Below are 10,986 nucleotides of genomic sequence, written 5' to 3'. Positions count from 1 at the left end.
TTTTTTTTTTTTGAGACGGAGTCTCGTTATGTCGCCCAGGCTGGAGTTCAGTGGTGCAATCTCAGCTCACTGCAAGCTCCACCTCCCGGGTTCACGCCATTCTCCTGCCTCAGCCTCCCGAGTAGCTGGGACTACAGGTGCCTGCCACCACACCTAGCTAATTTTTTTTTTTTTTTGTATTTTTTAGTGGAGACGGGGTTTCACCGTGTTAGCCATGATGGTCTCGATCTCCTGATCTTGTGATCTGCCCACCTTGGCCTCCCAAAGTGCTGGAATTACAGGTGTGAGCCACCATGCCCTACCAGGCTATGCTAAATTTATATTTAAAAAAGATGTGCTATGATGTTACTACAGCTACATCACTAGGTGACACAATATTTTTAGCTCCATTATAATCTTATGGGAGCACCACTATATATGTGGTAGTCATTGACTGAAATGGCATATGTGAAGGATGATTGTATATGTGTGTGGTGTCTGTGTGTGTGTATGTGTATGTATACACATTGATAGATACACACACGTGTGTGTGTGTGTGTTTGTGTTTGTCAAAATTCAGGTCATTTAAGGGCCTCCTGCATAACCAGGGGCAAGTGGCAGTCTCTTTGAAGCTCAATTTCCACATTATTACAATAGGAATAAAGTTATCTCATAGAGTTGTCACAAAGATTATACCTTAGGGGTAAAATATCTGAGTAGCGTTCTTAATACATCACACCTATTTAATAAATGGAAACTCTGTTACTATTATCAATGCTTAAAGACAAAAAGTATTTGCTTCTCACATGGCATAAAATTGCACCCAATCCCGTAATCAATGCCTAACATTTCATCCAATGAAGTCTTGCAGCTTGTGATAATTTTTCCCATTGTAATATTTGTACATTTTGTTTGTTTCAATAATATCAATTTGGACAGAATCTGAATATAACTGACCATCATAAATTACCTGCTAAAAATTTGATTGACTGTAGTCACATTCTAGAAGTCTGTATGAAAAGAAAAAATGTGTATAGCTACTTAGTTATACCACCTAAAATCCCATTCTTTTAAAAAACTTTTAATGTCTGAAATGAAAAGTTAATGAAATTGGCTATATATGATTCTTCTGATATTCTCATGTTTGTTCACAGATATTAGAAGAATCCTTCAATATGCCCTTATCTTGTTTTATATCTTTCTTTGTTGATGGAAGTGCAAATCTTATTAATCTTTCTGAAAATAGCTTTGTAGTGTGTGTGAGCTGCTTGCTTAAATTTGAATATCTATTATTCTCTACTGAAGGATTTCCGAATGTATTAATGGCAAACCACATTCAATGTAATTGTGCATTCTCTTTCATGTATCACTCAGTTCTTGAAAAATGAAAATTATTATATCATAAGGAATTATTGTATGTTTCTCAGTAATGTGAAGTGCTGTAGACTGGACATATAAATACATGTTTGCATAAAATTGGCAATCGAATATGATACATGGAAGAACTTATTTGTCAGAACAAATAGTTTGCAATTTATTATTTTCTTATAAAGAAACCATTACTGGGGATGACTTAACTAGTGCAGAGTTATTTAGTGAGCAATGTAGTGACCAGACATCTGAAAAGATTAAAATGCCAATATTCAGACTGACAATTCATGTATGAAACTGGATGTATTTCTTACACACGCACACAGACACACCCACACGCATACACGCAGTTTGGGTCTGAAAGTAGTAATTTTCCTTTATTCTATATGTACATTGAAATCATTCAAGATGCTCAAGACCCCCTTAGAAATGGTGGATGGCAAAATGAAGGAGAACGGGGTTATTTAAGTTAAATATACATTTTTTTTTTTTTTGGAAAATAATGAGTGCAAAAGAAGTAATTAACTATTCAAGGCTTTGCACTCATACAACCCAAGAGTGCCCAAACATCTCTCCCCAAGTGTGGTATGTTCCATCTCACTATAAAATAAGAGTAAGAATTTTTACCAAAAGACCATACCTGGAATGTTTAAAACCAAAAATGCTGATTCCCTCATCACAACAGATTATTGGCATGAAACACTAGTGCTGTTTACTCTTCAAATATTTATTGAATACTTATGATGTGCAGGTATCATGCATGTGTCTGTGGAATTACAAAGATAAAGCACCACTAATTCATTCCTCAAAACCATGAAGTTAACATGGAGAAAACCAAATACAGAAGTAGGTGAAGATTAAAGAACCAGGAAGGGACGCCTGGGCAGAAGGAGGCAAATGGTGGTTAGGACACATCTGGTTTTTTATCAAACTCATCTCAAATCCCAAAGCAGTCACCTTTGAGGTGTGTGAATGCTGTTACTTCCCCAAGAAAAGGGCATATAAGTGTGTAATCTACAAGTGTGTAACTGCTTATATATATTTTATTTCTGTTAATTTTTTGCTTTACATATTTTGAGGTTATGTTAGTAGATGCATATAAGTTTTGAATTGTTACATCTTCCAGTGCACTGAACTCTATTGCCTATTTCTCCTTTTATTTATGTTATTTTTTTGCTTTATATATGTTGAGGCTACACTACTGGGCACACAGAAGTTGAGAATAATTACTTTTTCTGGTGAATTGGTGCTTTCTCATTATGAAAAGTGATTTTCTAATTATAATAATATTTCTTAATTTACTGCCTGATCAGATATTAATATAGCTATATATTTGAATTTTGTGCTGTATATTTTTTCATTCTTTGACTTTCATATTTTCTGTGTTCTAATTTGAAATGTATACATCTTGTAAGCAGCATATAGCTTTAAAATTCAATCTGACATATTTAGCTTAGTCCTTTGCATTAAATACATTTGAATACTTGTGCTTTGAGCACTTTGGGGTGTATATGCTATTCATTAGTATCAAGTTTACTTTTAACAGAAAGCTCTAATGGTACCTATTTTACATGCTTGCTTTTTTGTAACCAAATAAGATTTATTTCATTTATTTTTCCAAGATTCATTGAGGTATAATTAATACAAATTTTATATGTTTAAGGCATACAATGTGGTGTTTTGATATGCAATGATCATTGTGAAATGATTACAATAGTCAAGCTAATTAACATACAGACCTCACATAGTTACTTGTGTGTGTGTGTGTGTTGAAAACATTGAAGGTCTCCTCTCTTCTCAACCTTCAAATAGACAATACCATACAGTATTGTTAATTATAGTCACCATGCTACAATTAGAGCTCCAAAATATATTCATTCTTACTGAAACTTCATACCCTGCGACAAACATCTATGTATTAAAGTGTGTCATCTCTAACATTAAGTATGTGATGACCACTTTTTTGTTTCTGTCCGTAAGCCTCCAGATACATGATAGTAAAAATGTTTGTTGAACCCAAATGAAAGAAAAGCATGCAAAAAGGGGTATGCTTCAAGATCTCTCAGAGTAAGGACAATATATGACACACATGTGAATATACTTTAGACAGTGTATACAATTTATTTGATCAAGGTAAGTCAGATTAGCTTCTATAATAAACAATCTTCAAAAGTATAGGATTATAACACAATAAAGTTTTTTTTTCATATTACATCTGGCATTATGGCTACAATGACTGGTTATTTCATAAAACAATTTTGATACATCTCAAATAAAAGAAAAAAATTCATGCTCTAAAAGTTCAGTAGTTGTGTATGATTATTATTCTTGAGGAATTAGTGACTTTAGTTTACATATTGTCTCATTAAAGGCAATGGCTACATTTCCTATTTATTTTCTCTCTTGCTTAATTACCTACATCATGACCACATCATCAAACCAGCTCTTTGTATCTGCTGTTGACTTGCCAATGTGAATGTGAAGTGTTACCGAAAGAAACGCACTCAAAGAAGACAAATTGGCTGTATAAAAGAACTGGTGGCTCTGACTTTAGCAGAGAATTCCAGAAATTTCAAAATAAGGAAGGAGTTGTGAGTATTACTTTTTGCCCACAGTAACCATGTCTAGGATTACTACAAGGACAACTATATAGAAACAAAATATTGAATTGCCCACATGACCAAAAAACATAACACCCCAGGTAAATAAGTACTTACTCAATTCTCCCTTGAAATTTCTAGTTTGTAGATGGAGGGGAATAGATACTGTGTAGATCTAAGATAGGGTAAATAAGGTATATTTTAAACTTATGTAAACATAATATGCTACCCTACTGGGGTTTTCTACTGTACTTGATTGGGTTGTATAATGTTTACATAATATATGCTTGTAAAACATGGTACACGGCATTAACACCAATGGAGTAGAAAGTGTCCAACTGGAGACATCAGAGGGGCAATTACTCCTACCAATCTCAGATCATCTGAATCAATACCAGGGTTTTATAACATAGGACAGCATTTATGGCACTTAACAGGTTGCCTCAGTTTTCAAATTTTTAAAATAGGGATAAAATATTTGTCTTTCAGGATTATTTTCAGTATTTATTTAATTAGACAATTCATGTGCATACTTTGTCACAAATTAAACACTCCATACATTTAAATCATTGTCATATTGGCTTATTCGCATTATTCTCGTAGTTAGGGAAAGTAGGATATCAGCAACTCCTCAGCTACTGCTATGTAGACTGGAAACCCTAAAAACACTTTTAAAACACATTGTTTTAATAATTTTTTGAAATGAAGTAATCAGCCATAGAGTTTTACTTTGGGGACAGCTATAATATTTTTAGACCTCTAAACTGCGTGTTTATAGCAGCATATTTATAAAAGACTAGTTTTCAATTGTACCATGTTATCATAATAATCTTTTGAAAATTAAGCAATAAATGAAGCCCCCTTTATATTTGAAGGCCTATTGGGTGGATAAACAGGACTGGGAGATACTGAGAGTCAGAGTTCTTTCACATGCCTGCAACCAATGCCCATTCACGTCTGAAGGATGCAGGAAAGACAGTGTAAACATGCTTAAGCCTTTCTGCTGTGTGTTTCTGCCTCTCCAAGCTTCTCCTATTTATGTGTTTGTGTGCATGTGTATGTATACGTATATTTGTATTTATTTGTACACACACACTCATGATTTGTTATTTGAAGAGTGGAAAATATTCAAGTTCCACAGAAACAACTGAAATGAATAGCAATGAAAAGAATTTTGTTGTTGTTTTTAGAGACGTGGTCACCCAGGCTGGAGTGCTGCAGTGGTGCGATCATGGCTCACTTCACTGCAGCCTCAACCTCATGGCCTCAAGTGATCCTCCCATCTTGGCCTCCTGAGTAGCTGGGACTACAGGCACAAGCCACCATGCCTGGCTAAGTTTTACTTTTTTAGAGACAGGGATCTCACTCTTTTGCCCAGGCTGGTCTCGAACTCTTAGGCTCAAGCAATGCTCCTGCTTCAGACCTCCAAACTGCTGCGGATCCAGGCATGAGCCGCCATGCCCAGCCAGAGTATTTTAAGTACGTGTTCAAAGGCAGAACTCATGTTGAAGATGCAGTCACGGGCTGAAGTTGAAAAATAAAAACACTTCAGTTTTGGAGACTGCATGAAGCACATAATTATTATAAAGATGAGAATACATTTGAATCTGGCATCAAAGGAAATGCTAGAAAGTAGTGTGACTATTAGCATGGTGATACAGGCTGGTGGGATGAGGAGCTTTTAAAAGGGCCATGTTTAAATCTGGGATGATTAATTTTCTAATCAGAATGCCAAAGCCCTCATGGTGATACAGCTATATTCAAAGATACACAGGAGACAAACTCATTAAATTTGGATGAATATTTTAGCAAAGTAAATTGAGACAACCACAATATTTGCCTAGTTTGTGTCTGTTCTGAAAAATCTTAAGATAAATGTCCTATTTCTCTCTCTTTTTTTTTTAATCTTTCCAACTGTGAAAACATGAATTCTGGGCACCAGGGAAAGGTCTAGAGACTTAATGTCTGAAATAATATATTTTCACTTTCAGCTAAATGACTTAAATCAGTTGTTTTTGCCTCATTACTCACTTCTCTAAACCCCATATGCATCATATAGTTCCTTTGTTCCAGAAAGACTCTAGGTTAAAACAGAGTGACATCTAAGCTTGCTGAATTTTACCGTTGGAAGTGGAGGCAGAATATGACAATGTTACTAATGCAGTATGCTTCTGAAAATACCTAGAAAATTTCTACTTCCTCCCCTTCAGCACAGCTCACTTGCTGTGGGAAGCAGTCACCGTCAGAGACTCCAAATCTCAAATGCATTTTAAGTGGAGTGTCAAATACTATGAACACAGGGAGTGCTAAGTTCACTCTCCCTGAATTACTCCCAGTATGTGCTCAGCAGAGTTCAAGACTATCATGAAGTACTAGCAATAATATTAGATTGCAATTCATGGGGTAGGATGTGTGAGTTTCTGGTCAGGCCAGGTCACATTGCTGGACCTCGGTTTCCCTACACAGGAAATGAGAGCTTCTAAAGTCCTCTGCTGTACTGAAACTATATATATATTTTAGTAAAAACCAAAGGTTTATGCCACATTATTGTGCTTTATTACAAAGATTTACAATTACATTGACTACAGGCCTCTATTACACAGAAAAGTTTTTCCAGCTTTACTAAGATATAACTGGCAAATAAAAATTATATATTTAGATTAGCTGAGTGTGGTGGCAGGCACCTGTAATCTCAGCTACTTGGGAGGCTGAGGCAGGAGAATCGCTTGAACCCAGGAAGTGGAGGTTGCAGTGAGCTGAGATTGCACCACTGCACTCTAGCCTGGGTGACAGAGTGAGAATCTGTCTCAAAAATTTGTGTATATGTATATTTAAATATATAATTAAAGTGGGCCACTTGATACAAACAAACATAGTGTAAATTTTGCAACTTGATATTTTGATGTACAAATACATTATGAAATAATCACCATAATTAACACATCTATCGTTTTATTTATAATGAACTTTCGTGTGTGTGTGTGTGTGTGTGTTGTGAGAACACTTAAGATCTACTTTCTTGCAAATTTCACATATGCAATATACTACCATTAACTCTAGTTACATCGCCATACAGCAGATCTCTGGAAGATGTTTATCTTACAGCTTCACGTCTGTCCCCTTTGACCAACATTTCCTATTTCATCCATCGTCAGCCCCTGGCAACCACCCTTCTACTGTCTGCTTTTATGAATTTGACTATTTCAGATTCCATGTACAAGTGAGGTCACACAGCGTTTGTCATTTCATGTCTGGCTTATTTTACTGGAGGGGAGAGCAGAAATTTTATAGATGGTTTCAGAAACAATGTGTTGTTAACATTATTGTCCAGGTTTATGCATATTGTTGCAAATGACAAGATTCTCTTCTTTTTAAAGGTTACATAACATTCCATTATATATATATATACACACACACACATTATATTTCATCACATATATATTATGAATTCATATGTGTGTGTATATATACACATATACAGTCATGCATCATTGCTAATGGGGATCGTTTTGAGAAGTGTGTCCTTAGGCAATTTCATCCTTGGGCAAACATCACAGAGTGCACTTACACAACCTACATGGCATAGCCTACTACACACTTACAGTAGGCTATAAATCTGTACAGCATGTTGCTCTACTGAATACTGTAGGCAGTTGTTACACAATGATTAATTTTTTTTTTTTTTTTTGAGACGGAGTCTTGCTCTGTCGCCCGGGCTGGAGTGCAGTGGCCGGATCTCAGCTCACTGCAAGCTCCGCCTCCCGGGTTTACGCCATTCTCCTGCCTCAGCCTCCCGAGTAGCTGGGACTACAGGCGCCCGCCACCTCGCCCGGCTAATTTTTTGTATTTTTTAGTAGAGACGGGGTTTCACCGTGTTAGCCAGGATGGTCTCGATCTCCTGACCTCGTGATCCGCCCGTCTCGGCCTCCCAAAGTGCTGGGATTACAGGCTTGAGCCACCGCGCCCGGCCAATATTTGTGTATCTGAATGTATCTAAACATTTTAAACACACAGTAAAAATACACTATAAAAGATTTTAAAACGGTACCCTTAGGGCACTTTCCATTAATGGATCTTGCAGGACTACAAGTTGCTCTGGATGTGTCAGTGAGTGAGTAAATGTGAAGGTCTGGGACATGACTGTACACTACTGTAGAGTTTATAAACACTGTACTCTTTGGCTACGCTAATTTTTTTTTTTTTTTTTTGAGATGGAGTTTCTCTCGTCGCCCAGGCTGGAGTGCAATGGTACAATCTCAGCTCACTGCAACCTCCACCTCCTGGGTTCAAGTCATTCAACTGCTTCAGCCTCCTGAGTAGCTGGAATTACAGGCATGCAACACCATGCCTAGCTAGTTTTTGTGTTTTTTAGTAAAGACAGGGTTTCGCCATGTCGGCCAGGCTGATCTCGAACTCCCACCCTCAGGTGATCTGCCCGCCTCGGCCTCCCAAAGTGCTGGGATTACAGGTGTGAGCCACTGTGCCCGGCCAGGCTATGCTAAATTTATATATAAAAAAGGTATGCTATGATGTTACTACAGCTACATCACTAGGTCTTACAAATTTTTTAGCACCATTATAACCTTATGGGAGCACCGCTGTATATGTGGTTAGTCATTGACTGAAATGGCATATATGGAGCATGATTGTATATGTGTGTGGTGTCTATGCATGTGTATGTGTATGTATACACATTGATAGATACACACGTGTGTGTGGGTTTGTGTTTGTCACATTTTCTTCATCTGTTCTGCTGTTAACAGGTACTGTTTTCTATATCTTGGATTTTGTGCATAATGCTGGAATGAACATGGAAATACAGACATACCTTCAAGATGCCAATTTCAATTTCACTGGATATCTACCCAGCAGAGACATTGCTGGGTCATCTAGTAGTCCTGTTTTTAAGGAGGAGAAGATTCATGCTGTTTTCCATAATGGCTGTACCAATTTACATTCCTGTGAACAGCATACATGAATTTCCTTTTCTCCATATCCTTGCCCGCGATTATCTTCTGTCTTTTTGATAGTAGCCATTTTAACCATTGTGGGTGGCATCACATTGTGGTTTTATGAGCATGTCCCCCATGATGAGTGATATTGAGCACCTTTCCATATGTCTGTTGGTCGTTCCTATATATCTTTTCAGAAATGTTTATTTAGGTCCTTTGCTCATTTTTAAATTTCAGGGTTTTTTTTTGCTATTAAGTTGTTTGAGTTTCTTATATATTTTGATATTAACTCTTTACCAGATGTATAGTTTGCAAATATTTTTTCCTCTCCATAGATTGCCTTCTCAATCTGTTAATTGTTCCCTTTGCTCTATTGAAGCATCTTAGTCTGATGCAATCCTACTTGTCTGTTTTACTTTTTCAGTCTGTGCTATTGCTGGGACATCCAAAACATCTTTACCCAGACCAAAATCAAGACGACTTTCCTCTCTGTTTTCTTATCGTTATTTTGTTTCAGTCTTACATTTAATATTTAATCCGTTTTGAATTTATTTTTGTACCTCATGTTTAATACTGGTCTGATTTCATTTTTCTGCATGTGGATGTCCGATTTTCCTAACACCAGTTATTGAAGAGACTATCCTTTTCCCACTGTGGGTTAGTGGAAACTTTGGTGAAGATTGGTTGACAGTAAATGTGTGGAAATTCCTGGGCTCCATGTTCTGTACCACTGGCCTACCTGTCTGTTTTTATGTCGTTACTAACCACTTTAATTGCTCTAGCATTTTAACATGCTGTAGAATCAGAAAGGGTGATACCTCCAGCTTTGTTCTTCTTACTCGAGATTGCTTTGGCTCTTTGAATCTTTTGTGATCCCATTTGAATTTTAGGAATTTTTTTAACTTGATTCTGTAAAAAATGTATTGGGGCACTGTCATGTCGGGTGTGCTGAAGAAGACCACTAGGGCTTGTGGGAGTCCACAGGAGTGAAGCAACTAGAGCCAGTCTGCTAAAATGTAAGAGGCTAAGAGTATGGTGCAGAAAGATTACTGATGCTCTTGAGTAAATCCCTAAACATGCAGCATCTAGAAAGTATACAGAACAGATTATAAAGGAGAAGCTGACTATAGGTAAAGTGGAACCAGATGTTAAGAAATTAGAAGATCACCTTCAAGGTGGTCAAGTACAAGAGGTGATTCTTCACATTGCAGATGAACTAAGTCTGGCAAGGAAAATGAGGCAGAGGAAACCAAGGGAGCTCTTAGTGGAAGAGCCTCCCTCCAGTCAGTGGAAATGGCCAATATAATTATTAAATGACTTTAGTCGGTTGATGGGAAACTGATGTAACTAGATAGATATTAAGAGTGTGTCCATATTATTGACATTTTATAATCAAGAAAACTGATATAGAAATTATTTGGGGGACTTGATAAAATTAGTGATTATGGTAACACAGTCTTGTGGATTAATTTTTGATTTGTAAAGTATTCACATAAATTATTACAAAGATGGTATTTCTTTGAACAGAGAGATCCTGGAAAGAGCTGAAATTAACTAGAAAAATTCTTACAAATATTCAGTGCTGAAGTCATTTTCAAAAGTAAATTTTCTTTAGTAGAATCTTCAATGCATCATTTAATTTTGTATTATTCTGAAGAGGAAAAGGTCCTTAAATATTATTGTCTAAACAAATGTATATATCACTGTTTGAAGTAAGTGGTAAGAGTGAATATTTTCAAATTTGATAAAATAGCCCAACTCACTGAAAATTTGAAATTATACTTAACCTTCTTGGCTGTGATCTTATGTATATATAGAAAAATTTAAATATATAATTATATACTGATGACAAATTCCATAATAAATGTTGTTTTATTTTACTCATTATTTGAATTATTCCATTTACNAGAGAGATCCTGGAAAGAGCTGAAATTAACTAGAAAAATTCTTACAAATATTCAGTGCTGAAGTCATTTTCAAAAAGTAAATTTTCTTTAGTAGAATCTTCAATGCATCATTTAATTTTTGTATTATTCTGAAGAGGAAAAGGTCCTTAAATATTATTGTCTAAACAAATGTATATA

General features: G+C 36.1%; 1 pseudogene; it reads left to right on the top strand.

Moving 5' to 3' along the window:
• Positions 1 to 10,208, top strand: part of LOC108539973 (NADH dehydrogenase [ubiquinone] 1 alpha subcomplex subunit 5-like) — a 13,900-nt pseudogene extending 3,692 nt beyond the window's left edge.
• The last annotated feature ends 778 nt before the right edge of the window (positions 10,209 to 10,986 follow it).

This window comes from Rhinopithecus bieti, unplaced genomic scaffold, assembly GCF_001698545.2.
Source record: "Rhinopithecus bieti isolate Rb0 unplaced genomic scaffold, ASM169854v2 scaffold_574, whole genome shotgun sequence".
Lineage (NCBI taxonomy): Eukaryota > Metazoa > Chordata > Mammalia > Primates > Cercopithecidae > Rhinopithecus > Rhinopithecus bieti.
The sequence above is the reverse complement of the archived record's forward strand: the minus strand, read 5'-3'. Positions and strand labels throughout refer to the sequence as shown.